An 11989-nucleotide genomic window follows, 5' to 3' on the forward strand; every position below is an offset into this window, starting at 1 on the left:
CAGAGGTTTTGTATGTCAGGTGTAATCTACCCAAATGGCACAAAGCAAATCACCTTACTACAAGAGAGGCTGGGGATGAAGTCTCTAGGTGAAAGGCCTTGGGCCCAGCTAAAAATCTGTTTTCTCTTATGGGATGAAAAAGGATGAGAATGGCTCCTGGAGGTTCATGACCAGTTTCTGTCATAATAGCTTCAAGACCCTTCACAACAGGGCTGTAGAGCCTTATAATTCACTGCTTCTCCACTGAAAACTATTTGCTGCCACAGGTCCAGCTTCTTCATTTGTGTGGGGGGATAGGAGGTGGGTGGGTGCTTGTGTATGTGTGGTTTATTTTTAACTCTCTGGAAAGTCTTTGTTTCCCTTTTTAAAATCCCCTTTGTTCTTCAAGGCTAAATGTCAATATTCCTTTATTTTCAATTTTTCCTTTATTATAATTTTAGGGCTGGAAGGGACTTGAGATATCACTCATCCTTTTAGGTATAATCACTATAATTACCTATATTTCACATATGAGAAAAGAAGAACACATGAGAAGAGATTTACTCAAAACCGCACAAGTGGTAGATCCAAGAAGTATGTTGAGGGCAGGGAAAAATACCTCCTGCTCATTTTGTAATCCTGTGTTTAACACATCACCCACGACATAGGTTGGACACTCAATAAACTTTGAAATGAATGAATGAATGAATGAATGAATGAAATGAATGAATGAAATATTTATATTTATAATTCTTGTTCTGCATGACCAATGTAGTCACTTACTCAGTTTGTATTATTGATCAATTTGAGTAACGAGGCATTGGACATTTATTACACATTAAATTACAAGCTTTTATAAGCAGCTCCTAGCACAATAGATAGTCAAATATAAGAATAATTGGATGAGTACAGTATGCTCCATCTACTATAAGATAAAAAATGATCAAAATGAGTCAGTTATAGAATTCATCACATAAAGGAAAGTATGAGAGCATTTCAAAGAGAAAGAAATGGTCATCTATTTAATTATGCCCCCCAATCCTACAGTTCTCAGAAACCCCCTCCAAGACTCTGAAGTCAAATAAGTGTTATTTATATTTTTCTCCTTTTTCTTATTTGAAACATCTTTTTCAAATGTTGACATTGTATAAGCCAGATTTCCTGGAACAAACAATCTCCTCACAATAGATATGATTTTGGAACAGTTGTTTGTTCAAATGTTCCCACCTCCACAGTAATCTTGGTAGAGGAAGGTGCCAATAAAGATTTATTCTATTATTAAAAAAAGAAAGAAAGCCCTCTTTATAGTCAACACTGAAACATATTTTTCTAATTCAAAATCAGATGTTAGAGTCCAGGGATTATAGCAATTTTTTTATATCTGGCCTATCCACTGGTCTCTTATTCCCACCCAATCTACCATTTAGGATACCACAACTATTTTCATAATTGTGGAGTAATGTCTTTGGGGTCAGGCTGACAAGTATTCAAATTCTAGCTCCAACAACTGTGTTCCTCACTTTTCTTGCCTGTATAATATGGATAATAGTTTAGGGTTGGTATGGAGATTAAATGAATAAATATAGGCAAAACAGGGGCACCTGGGTGGCTCAGTCAGTTAAGTGTCTGCCTTGGGCTCAGGTCGGGATCTCAAGGTCCTGGATCAAGCCCCACACTGGGTTCCCTGCTCAGCAGGGTGTGTGCTTCTCCCTCTGCCATTGTACCTTCCCTTCAAGTAAATAAATAAATAAATCTTGAAAAAAAATAAAGGCAAAACATTTGAAATACTGTGTGGCAGTACACAATTACTGGTTCTTAATCTTGGGCAATGCTGTGTGACTTCTTTATCTTCGGTCTTCTCCTCTCTCTAGAAATACACAACTGCCTGCTAGATTGATATCTATGCTTATATATCTATAATTATCTCAGATTTAACATTTTCAAAATACTTTTCCTGATTTCTACTCCCAAATGTATTCTTCCATCTTAGTAATAGTAAACTGTTGACCTCCACTACAGTTGCAAAAGCAGAAAATCTAAACTATATATGTAATCCTTTCCTTTCCTTTACCATTCACTTCTGAACTAAGTCCTATCACGTCTGCCTCAAAATATATCTTATGATCTCTTTCCCCCAACTTCATTGTCTTTAGTCTTGGCCAGACCACCATGGACTCTTGATACTCCTCTCTAGGATTGAGGCTTCCATTTTTGCTGCCCTATAGTCCATTTTTCACATGGCAGCCAGAGTAAACATCTTAAAAACATAAGTCAAATAAGATGTCCTCCTAAAATACCTCAAATTGTTTATGAAAATTCAAGTTGAAAAAACAATGAAAACTTTACACATGGGTATCCAGTACCCTTCATTGGCAAAGATAAGTTTCCCGATGAAGGAACCCCAACCTTCAGGGATGGTACCTATAAAATAGAGAATGTAGAGTGAACTTAATGTGAGCAGAGGACAAACTGAGAGAAGTCCACACCTATTTTCTCTACCTCAGTGGCACTATTCATGAGCTCTTGGGCTGTCTAGTGACCTTAATTAATCCAAATAAAGACACCTCTAATGTTACTGATAATCCCCAAATAATTATTTATTTATTTAATTGGTAAATACTTATTAATTTATTTAATTTAATTGGTAAATACTTATTAATCATATTCAACATGTCTATCTTCCAGAGATAGATTTTGGAATGCAGGGCACTGAGTGCAATCCTAGCTGGATTACTCACCAATTTTGTGACCTTGAGCAACATTTCTACCCTTCTTGAAAAGCTATTTACATATATACATATATTTTAAAGTTTGCTATGAGATTACAAATGCATATCCCCACTGTCATTTTTATCATACCTTCAAAGTGTCACATCCAGGTTCCTGGGTGGCTCAGTGGGTTAAGCCTCTGCCTTCAGCTCAGGTCATGGTCTCAGGGTCCTGGGATCGAGGCCCACATCGGGCTCTCTGCTCAACAGGGAGCCTGCTTCCTCCTCTCTCTCTGCCTGCCTCTCTGCCTACTTGTGATCTCTCTCTCTGTCAAATAAATAAATAAAATTTGTAAAAAAAATAAAAAATAAAGCACCACATCTTTCTTGTATTTTTAGGGAAAACAAGACAGGTTATTAATTCAGATCCTACCTGAGTTTTCCACCCACCAGTTGCTTCTCAGCTTGTTGTACTGAAACATGCTTCTAGTATCACACTGGCGCTCTGCTGGTCACCACCAAACACTATTAAGCATGGTAACTAAATATGATGTTATGCCTTTCACATAGATTTAACAGGGAGGAAGATCAAGAAAAAGAAAAATTCTTGCTACTGTTCCTTTCTTTTGTTCTCTATGCTACCATATATATGCATCTATACAGATGTATTTGAGTAACCATAGGAAATGAAAAGTATAGGGGGTGAAAATATTGAAACTTTGTGCTAAAAATGGAATTCCTACAATTAAAGAGAAAGCTACCAAGCATGAAAAGACATGGAATAAACTTAAATGCATATTACTAAGTGAAAGAAGCCAGTCTGAAAGTCTTCACTACATGATTCCAATTATATGACATTCTGGAAAAGGTGAAACTATGGAGAGATCAATGGGCGACCATTTTATAATACACTTCCTGACTAGATTTTCAGTCTTTCCTTTTACCATTGATTGGTCATTTTCCAGGTCAAGAGAGAAACATACTGAGGAGAAAGTGCAGAAGAGATGTCTCTACTAAGGTCTTAAAGTGTGTCCTTCCAACACACTTTCCAATCCAAAAGCAGTTGTGAAGTAAGACAAATCTTTCAAGGGTGATTTTATTTCCTGCCTCTCTAATTAATCCTTCCTCTCCAGTCTTTTCCCTTCCTTCCTTCCTTCCTTTCTTTCTTTCTTTCTTTCTTTCTTTCTTTCTTTCTTTCTTTCTTTCTTTTTCTTTTCTTTTCTTTTCTTTTCTTTTGCTTTGCTTATATTAGTCAGTGTATATTGATGAATCACTTGAATCTTCCAGTTTTCAATTTTTGCCGGTGTCCAAAACACATACTGTTCCTGATGAAATTTTGCTTGAAAGTAGCTAAACTTTCCTTGATCAATTTTTAAAGCATGTATGTGCTTGAAGGGCCCCTGGGTGGGCTCAGTCAGTTAAGCCTCCCACTCTTGATTTCATCTCAGGTCATGATCTTGGGGTTGTGAGATTGAGACCCACATGGGGCTCCGTGCTCAGCGGGGAGCCTGGATGAGATTCTCTTTCTTCCTCCACCCTTCCCCACTTGTTCTCTCTCTTCCTTTCTCTAAAATAAATAAATAAATATTTAAAAAGAATAAATACATATGTGCTTGAGTGAAAGGGCTATAAATAATTTCATATAAACCTGTGATTGTTTCACAAGAAAGCTGTAATATGGTCTACATTTTAACAATTCCATCTTTTAGTAAATACCTGATGATTATTCTCACTAACATTTGGAACCATTTGGAAACCATTGCAAGAGGCCATACTCACCAGGTAGAGAGGGACTGTGTTTTACTCATCATTGTATTTCTAGTGCTTACTACAGTGCTTTGGCATTGAAGAAACTCAAACTTATCTATATGACTTTATTAAATCCTCCTAACTTAATAACTATTACTGTTTCAATCTGAAAAACGACAGGCAAAAACTCCAAGAAGTTAAAGGACTTTGTCAAGCTCACGAACTAGCTCTTGACAGACCTGATTTTAAAATCCAGGGTTCTGGGATTGCAGCTCTGTCTGTGATCGTGAGCCACAAAATAGTTGGAATTTTCCCCCTTTTTTGGTGAATATCAGGTTCAAAAATATCCACTCATTCAGCCTGGAGGAGACTTGGAGGAAGGTGGAGCAAAGCATTTAATTCACCAAAACCCTGTCAAGGCAATTTAGCCTGGAAAATTCCTTATCAATAGCGATAGATAGGTAGGTAGATGATAGATAGATAGATGACAGATAGATTTATTTTTTTAAGTAGGCTCCCTACCCAGCATGGAGCCCAACATGAAGCTTAAAGTCACAACCCCAAGATTACAACCTGAGCTGAGATCAAGAGTCGTGTGCTTAACTGACTGAGCCACCCAGGCGTCCCTTGATTTTTTTTTTTTTTTATAAAACACATTTGACTAGAAGCCTTGTTCTAACATTAGTTCACTTTGCTATTAGTTCACAAGATATTATTACTTATTATTTCATTCTTCTTCTTATTATTATTGTGAACTTATTAGTTCACAAGATAAAGGTAAGTCAAATTACTAATTCTGTTTGTTTTTTTTTTAAGTCATTTTTTTTTAAGAAACACTATAGCTTGGGTGCCTGGGTGGCTTGGTCGGTTAAGCATAGGAGCTAAGCCTCTGCCTTAGGCTAAGGTCACAATCCCAGAGTCCTGGGATCTAGTCTCACATGGAACTCCCTGCTCAGCGGGGAGTCTGCTTCTCTCTCTACCCCTCCCTCCTGCTTGTGATTTCTCTCTCTCATGCTCTCTCTCAAATAAATGATTTTTTTTTTTTTTAAGAAACACTATAGCTTATTTAGAAAACTTTAGGTAAATCTTAGAGAAAAAAATAATGGCCTCTTCCAAAATCCATGACCAACAAGGTCATGATTACTATCTCTCAGCTGAGTTTTTAATCTATTCTAATATTTTTATTAATCAATAGACACCAGGGATGGGGCAGGAGCCTACACACTTGTATTGTCCCAAAACTAAGTTTCAGCTCTGTTAAACCTGCTCTGTCCACATCACACATGACTTTCAAGACCTTGGAGCATCATCAAGTTGAAGTTAGAGAAATTCTGTTACTGTGTTCTAGATAGTTAACCATATATAAATAGGTAGTATGTGGGTTTGTGTACACAGCCTATAAAAGCAATCACACACCTGTATATTAGTCAAAACTTCTAAGTAGTGACTGTATGAATATTTCACGTTTCCTCCCGGCCATTGCTTCTGTTACCTCTTTTTAAAAAGAGAGAGAGAGGGCGCCTGGGTGGCTCAGTGGGTTAAGCCACTGCCTTCGGCTCAGGTCTTGATTCCAGAATCCTGGTATTGACTCCGGCATGGGGCTCTCTGCTTCGGCAGGGAGCCTGCTTCCCGCCCCTCCCCCACTGCTTGCCTCTCTGCCTACTTGTGCTCTCTGACTGTCAAATAAATAAATAAAAATAAAAATAAATAAATAAACAAAGAGAGAGAGAGAGAGAAGTGTGCAAGACAGGTCAGTTTCCATAGGAACAAATCTAACAACAGAAAAATCTGTTAGAGCTAGAGCTTTGCCTCCTGGTAAGCTGAACTCACACCACCAATGTGTCATGAGCCCCACGTTGCTCTCATTTAATTGCATTTTCCAAAGTCATCTCTAAAAACCTTCCATAACTAATAAGTATTTAAAACTTTTCTTTTCATTAGGGATTTTACTTAATTTTTTACAAACCGGTCTTTCGAGCGTCTTCCGCCATGAAGTGAAATAGATTCACCGAAGTCTGAATCTTGTCCTACGTCTATATTGACACACTTTTTAGAGAGTAGACCTAGGACACAGTCTTACCAGTAAAACAACAACCACCAAAAAATACTCCCCCAAATCATAACATTTAACAAATAATTATACACATGAGCATTATTAATTTAACATAAAATATGTAAAATAAGTGTCACAAACATGGACTCTCTGGCCACTGAAATAAAAATGTTTTAAATCATAAAATAGCTGTATTTTTATTTGGATTTGTATTATTTGACGATAAGAGGGAAAAAGTCAGCTGAAGTATAAATATTCTGAGAAAATAAAGGTGATACAAAATAATTAGTTTTTCTTAAATACTAACTGTAGTACATCTAACTGTTAAAACATACTAGCTGCTTGACAGAGGGCATAAAGAATAAAATAATAAAATTATAAAGTAATGGGGTGCCTGGGTGGCTCAGTGGGTTAAAGCCTCTGCCTTTGGCTCAGGTCATGATCCCAGGATCCTGGGATCAAGCCCTGCAACGGGCTCTCTGCTCCGTGAGGAGCCTGCTTCCTCCTCTCTCTCTGCCTGCCTCTCTGCCTACTTGTGATCTCTGTCAAATAAATAAATAAGATCTTTTTAAAAAATTATAAAGTAATAAGTAACCTATAGAACTGGATGAAATGAAATAATTCAACTTAGAAAAAAACAATAACTTCTCATTATCAATATAAGGAAGAGTTATTCTGCACTGTATTTTAAGGGCTCAAAGGAAATACTCCATTTTAGAAAAATCCATAATTATCATGTAAATTCCAGACTTCTGTTTATAGCTTTTGAAAAGGGGTTTAAGTATTAAAATAATAAGTAAATTCTAGAAATCTCAGGATTATCTTTCAATTCTTATTTCCTCTCTCTCTATCCAATTTGTCATAAAACTCTGTGTTCTGCCCCTTCTTATCCTTTCCCCATGACCTCAGTCTAGCACTTGTTTGGCCCCAGCAGCTCTAGGTCCCCACTCCACAAGCTTCCAGTGCATCAGTGCAGAACAACTCTCCCTTTTTTGTATTTACTTGTCCACATTCCCATTCCTAAGGGCCAGGTTTCTCATAGGTTTGCCAGAAAAGTCTGATTAAATTATTTTGAAATATAATGTAAATGGCTGATGGAAATGTCAGTGTATTGTACTTGCCAGGGTGATGTGCATTCGAAAGAGAAATTTATTATCCCTTAGAATTAATTTGTTGATTCAAATCCTTTGGAAATGAGAAGAAACTCTTTTTTGATTTAACAACTGAATACTCAAAGGAAGAATGAATCTATAATGTTAGAATTTCAGCAGTAACACAGCTATTGACCCCAAGTGACTCTTAATTTATGTAATTTTGACAACTAATTCCTTCACATACAACCATCAGCTCTGTAACAAAATGTTGGAAATTTGGAAGTTACCTGATTTGTTCTTTACCAGTTGTCCCACAATTTGGAATTTGCAGTACCAGTTACCTTTAAAATGGATATAAGGGTGAGGTTAAAAACAAGAGGCTGTTTGAGTCACAAGAGCCTCCAGATTTTCTTCTTCACTGTCCCTTCCCTACTTCTGCAGAAAACTGAAGATATGTCCTTGAAATAGTGAGACAGAGACTTATTTGAGAAGAAGACTGTCTCTTAGAAACGTACACCACAGAGCAGGGCAGGAATCCATATTAAAACCTCAAAGTTCAGTGGAAATCTATCAGTCACATACTGAATTTTGAAAACCCAATCCTTTTGCCTATTTAGGCCTCAGAATGATGACAGGATAATAATCTCTGGGTCAACTGTAGAAAAATTCATTTCAGAGAACTTGACTGATTAAGAGAAAAGAATGAAATATACTGATAGCAGCAAACTGGATTAACCAGCACAAAGGTCAAAGAAACAGGCAGGTATAATAGTCCTAAGTGTGAATGCACCTATTAACAGAACTTCAAGATATATAAAGCAAAATTAGGTCACTTGACCTAATATTTATACTTTACACACAACTGAAGAATTATACATTTTTCTTAAGTGCGCTGAAACACTCATTAAGCAGATATGTTGTGCCATAAAACAAGTCTCAATAAGTTTAAAAAGACTTGAAATTATGTGTTTCCATAATGTAACTGCTTTTAATTAAAAAAATCAATAAGATATCTAGAAAATCTCCAAATACCTGGAATTTAATCAACTTATTTCTAAATCACTGATGGAGTAAAGAAGAAATCACTGGGAAAATCAGAAAATATTTCTTATTTGATGATCATTAAAACACAGCATACCCAAACTAGCAGGATGTAGCTAAAATAGTGCTGATGCTGTACTTAGAAGGAAATTTATAGTTTTAAATGTTCATATTAAAAAAAAAAAAAAGACAGAAAGGTAGAGCCAATGTTCCAAAACAAGGCACTGGGCTAGACACTAGAAATTCAATGGTAACTAAAACACAGTCCATGTCCTGATGTTGAATATAACCTAGTGCAATGGTTGCCATATACTACATGAATAATCATCACCAGGAGTATTTATTAAAATGTAGAGCCATTAGAATGTAGATCAAATTACAGTTTTCCCTTATGAAGCAATCACTGTTTTTGTTTTTTTTTAAGATTTTATTTACTTATTTGACAGACAAGTAGGCAGAGAGGCAGGCAGAGACAGAGAGAGGAGGAAGCAGGCTCCCCGCTGAGCAGAGAGCCCGATGCGGGGCTCGATCCCAGGACCCTGGGATCATGACCTTAGCTGAAGGCAGAGGCTTTAAGCCACTGAGCCACCCAGGCACCCCAGCAATCACTGTTTTAATACGACCTTCACAATGAGGAGCTCCATGTGGCTAACAAACATACAAAGAAATCCAATTTCATTACATATTTGAAGTGTTAATTGGAAACAATGAGAATTCACTATACACCCACCAGAATCACTAAATGAAAAGGACAGAAAATGCCAAATGCTGCAAAGATGTGGAACAACCAGAATTCTCACACGCTGTTACTGAGAATTTAAATGGGTAAAACTACTTTGGAGAACCATTTGGCAGTAATGGCTAAAGCTGAATGTGTAGAAACTCCATGACTCATCAATTTCCTTCCTTGGTATACACCCTACAAAAATGCTTACATATGTTGACCTAAAACCATGTGCAATCATATTTGGAACAAACTATTGTAAATAAAGACAAATAAACACTACCTAAATGTCTGTCATTTTAAACAGATTTTTAAAATGGTGACATAGCCACATAATTAGATATTGCATGACTTTAAATAAGAAATAAGTACAAATATATGCAAAATTTGGATGAATATCATAAACATAACATTGAATAAAAAGAGCAGTATTGATGAAATGGTATATGCAGAATGATTCTATTCATATAAATTTCAAAAGCAGACAAAACTATTCCATGGGAGTTGAAGTCAGAATCATGGTTTGTAGAAGAGTGCAGAGTGGGGAGTGACTGGTAAGGTACATGAAGCTAGCTTGTGGGATGCCAGCAGTGTTCTAGTCCTTGACTTGTGTGTGCTACTGACATTTGAAGGCTCACATGGGGTAAAAGTTCACTGGGCTGTACACGCAGAATTTGTTCACACAACTTATCTATTTCATTTCAGTTAAAAGCTTAAATAAAAACAGAGGAAATACAAAAGACAACTAATAGAATGTGAGAAGATATTTGCAAATGACATATCAGATAATGGGCTAGTATCCAAAATATATAAAGATCTTATCAAACTCAACACCCAAAGAACAAATAATCCAATCAATAAATGGGCAGAAGACATGAACAAACATTTCTGCAAAGAAGACATCAAATGGCCAACAGACTCATGAAAAATTGCTCAACATCACTTAGCATCAGGGAACTACAAATCAAAACCACAGTGAGATACCATCTCTCACCAGTCAGAATGGCTAAAATTAACCAGTCGGGAATCAACAGGTGTCGGCAAGGATGCAGAGAAAGAGGAACCCTCTTACACTGTTGGTGGGAATGCAAGCTGGTGCAGCCACTCTGGAAAACAGCATGGAGGTTCCTCAAAAAGTTGAAAATAGAGCTACCCTATGACCCAGCAATAACACTACTGGGTACTTACTCTAAAGATAAAAATGTAGTGATCTGAAGGGGTATGTGCACACAATCTTTATAGCAGCAATGTCCACAATAGCCAAACTATGGAATGAGCCTAGTTGTCCATCAACAGATGACTGGATAAAGAAGATGTGACATATATTACAAGGGAATATTATGCAGCCATCAGAAAACCTGAAATCTTGTCATTTGCAATGACATGGATGGAACTAGAGGGTATTATGTTAAGCAAAATAAGTCAGTCAGAGAGGGACAATTATCATACGATCTCATTGATTTGAGGAATTTGAGAAACAAAACGGAGGATCATATGGGAAAGGAGGGAGAAATAAAACAAGATGAAACCAGAGGGGGAGACAAACCTTAAGGGACTCCTGGTGTCAGGAAACAAACCGGGGTTGCTGGAGTGGAGGCGGGTGGGAGGGATGCGGTGGTGGAGTGGTCGGCATTGGGGAGAGTATGTGCTATGGTGAGTGAATTGTGTAAGACTGATGAATCACAGACCTGATCCCCTGAAACAAAGAATACATTATATGTTAGTAAAAAAAAAGAAGAAATATTTCCCTTTGTTTTTAACTTGATTCATGAAACTCATCACCAAAGTATCTTCATTATCAGTATTTCTCATACTTATGATTGCCAACCACAGTTCTTTTTCTCCTTAAATTTAATTAAAATGGCTTGGACTATTCTGTTTGTTCTCACACTTACTACATACTCCTTGGATGTTCAAATGAGTGGAGTCCTTTAATGTTTTCAAAGTCAAATAATAAGTTTAATATTTCATTAGGAGAATTATTTTTAAGGTTAATAATTGACAATGTAATCCCCCTCTAGACTATGTAATCCTTTTTGAATCAGGGTAGTGAGGTTTATAGCTCCTTGAGAGTCGTACTTGAGCTGTGTCCCCTTGGGAATGTAATGTATTGCTTTCTGAAGCTGAACAAATCTATATTGAATCATAATCCTCCTACTCTGGACCATTGGAGATATCTGGCATGATTTAATACCTACTTCCTGCACTCTAATCATTTTCTTTTCCCTTTAGTAGACATATGGGAAAACAATCACATAGTCACCGATTTTTCCAAGTAAACTTTGGAGAAGCCTTTAATTAAATGAATATTCATAGAAATATGATTATTTTGTGTTCCTTAGTAAATGATAAATTCTTTCTGTTGTTTAGGAAAATATCCATTTTCTCACATTGGTTTATTTGAAGTTAAATTACAAATGGTCTTGCAATTTAGGGCATAACTTATAATGATTTAATGAATAAAGGACCTTAACTTTTTAAAAAGGTTTTATTTTTTTACTAGAGAGAGAGAGACAGAGACAGTGAGAGCGGGAAGTGGGGAGGAGAGAGAGAAGCAGGCTCCCCACTCAGCAGAGAGCCCAACACGGGGATCCACCCCAGGATCTTGGGATCATGACCAGAGCCTAAGGCAAGCAGTTAA

Source organism: Lontra canadensis, unplaced genomic scaffold (assembly GCF_010015895.1).
Source record: "Lontra canadensis isolate GAN:19392208 unplaced genomic scaffold, GSC_riverotter_1.0 scaffold33, whole genome shotgun sequence".
In the NCBI taxonomy this organism is placed as follows: Eukaryota; Metazoa; Chordata; class Mammalia; order Carnivora; family Mustelidae; genus Lontra; species Lontra canadensis.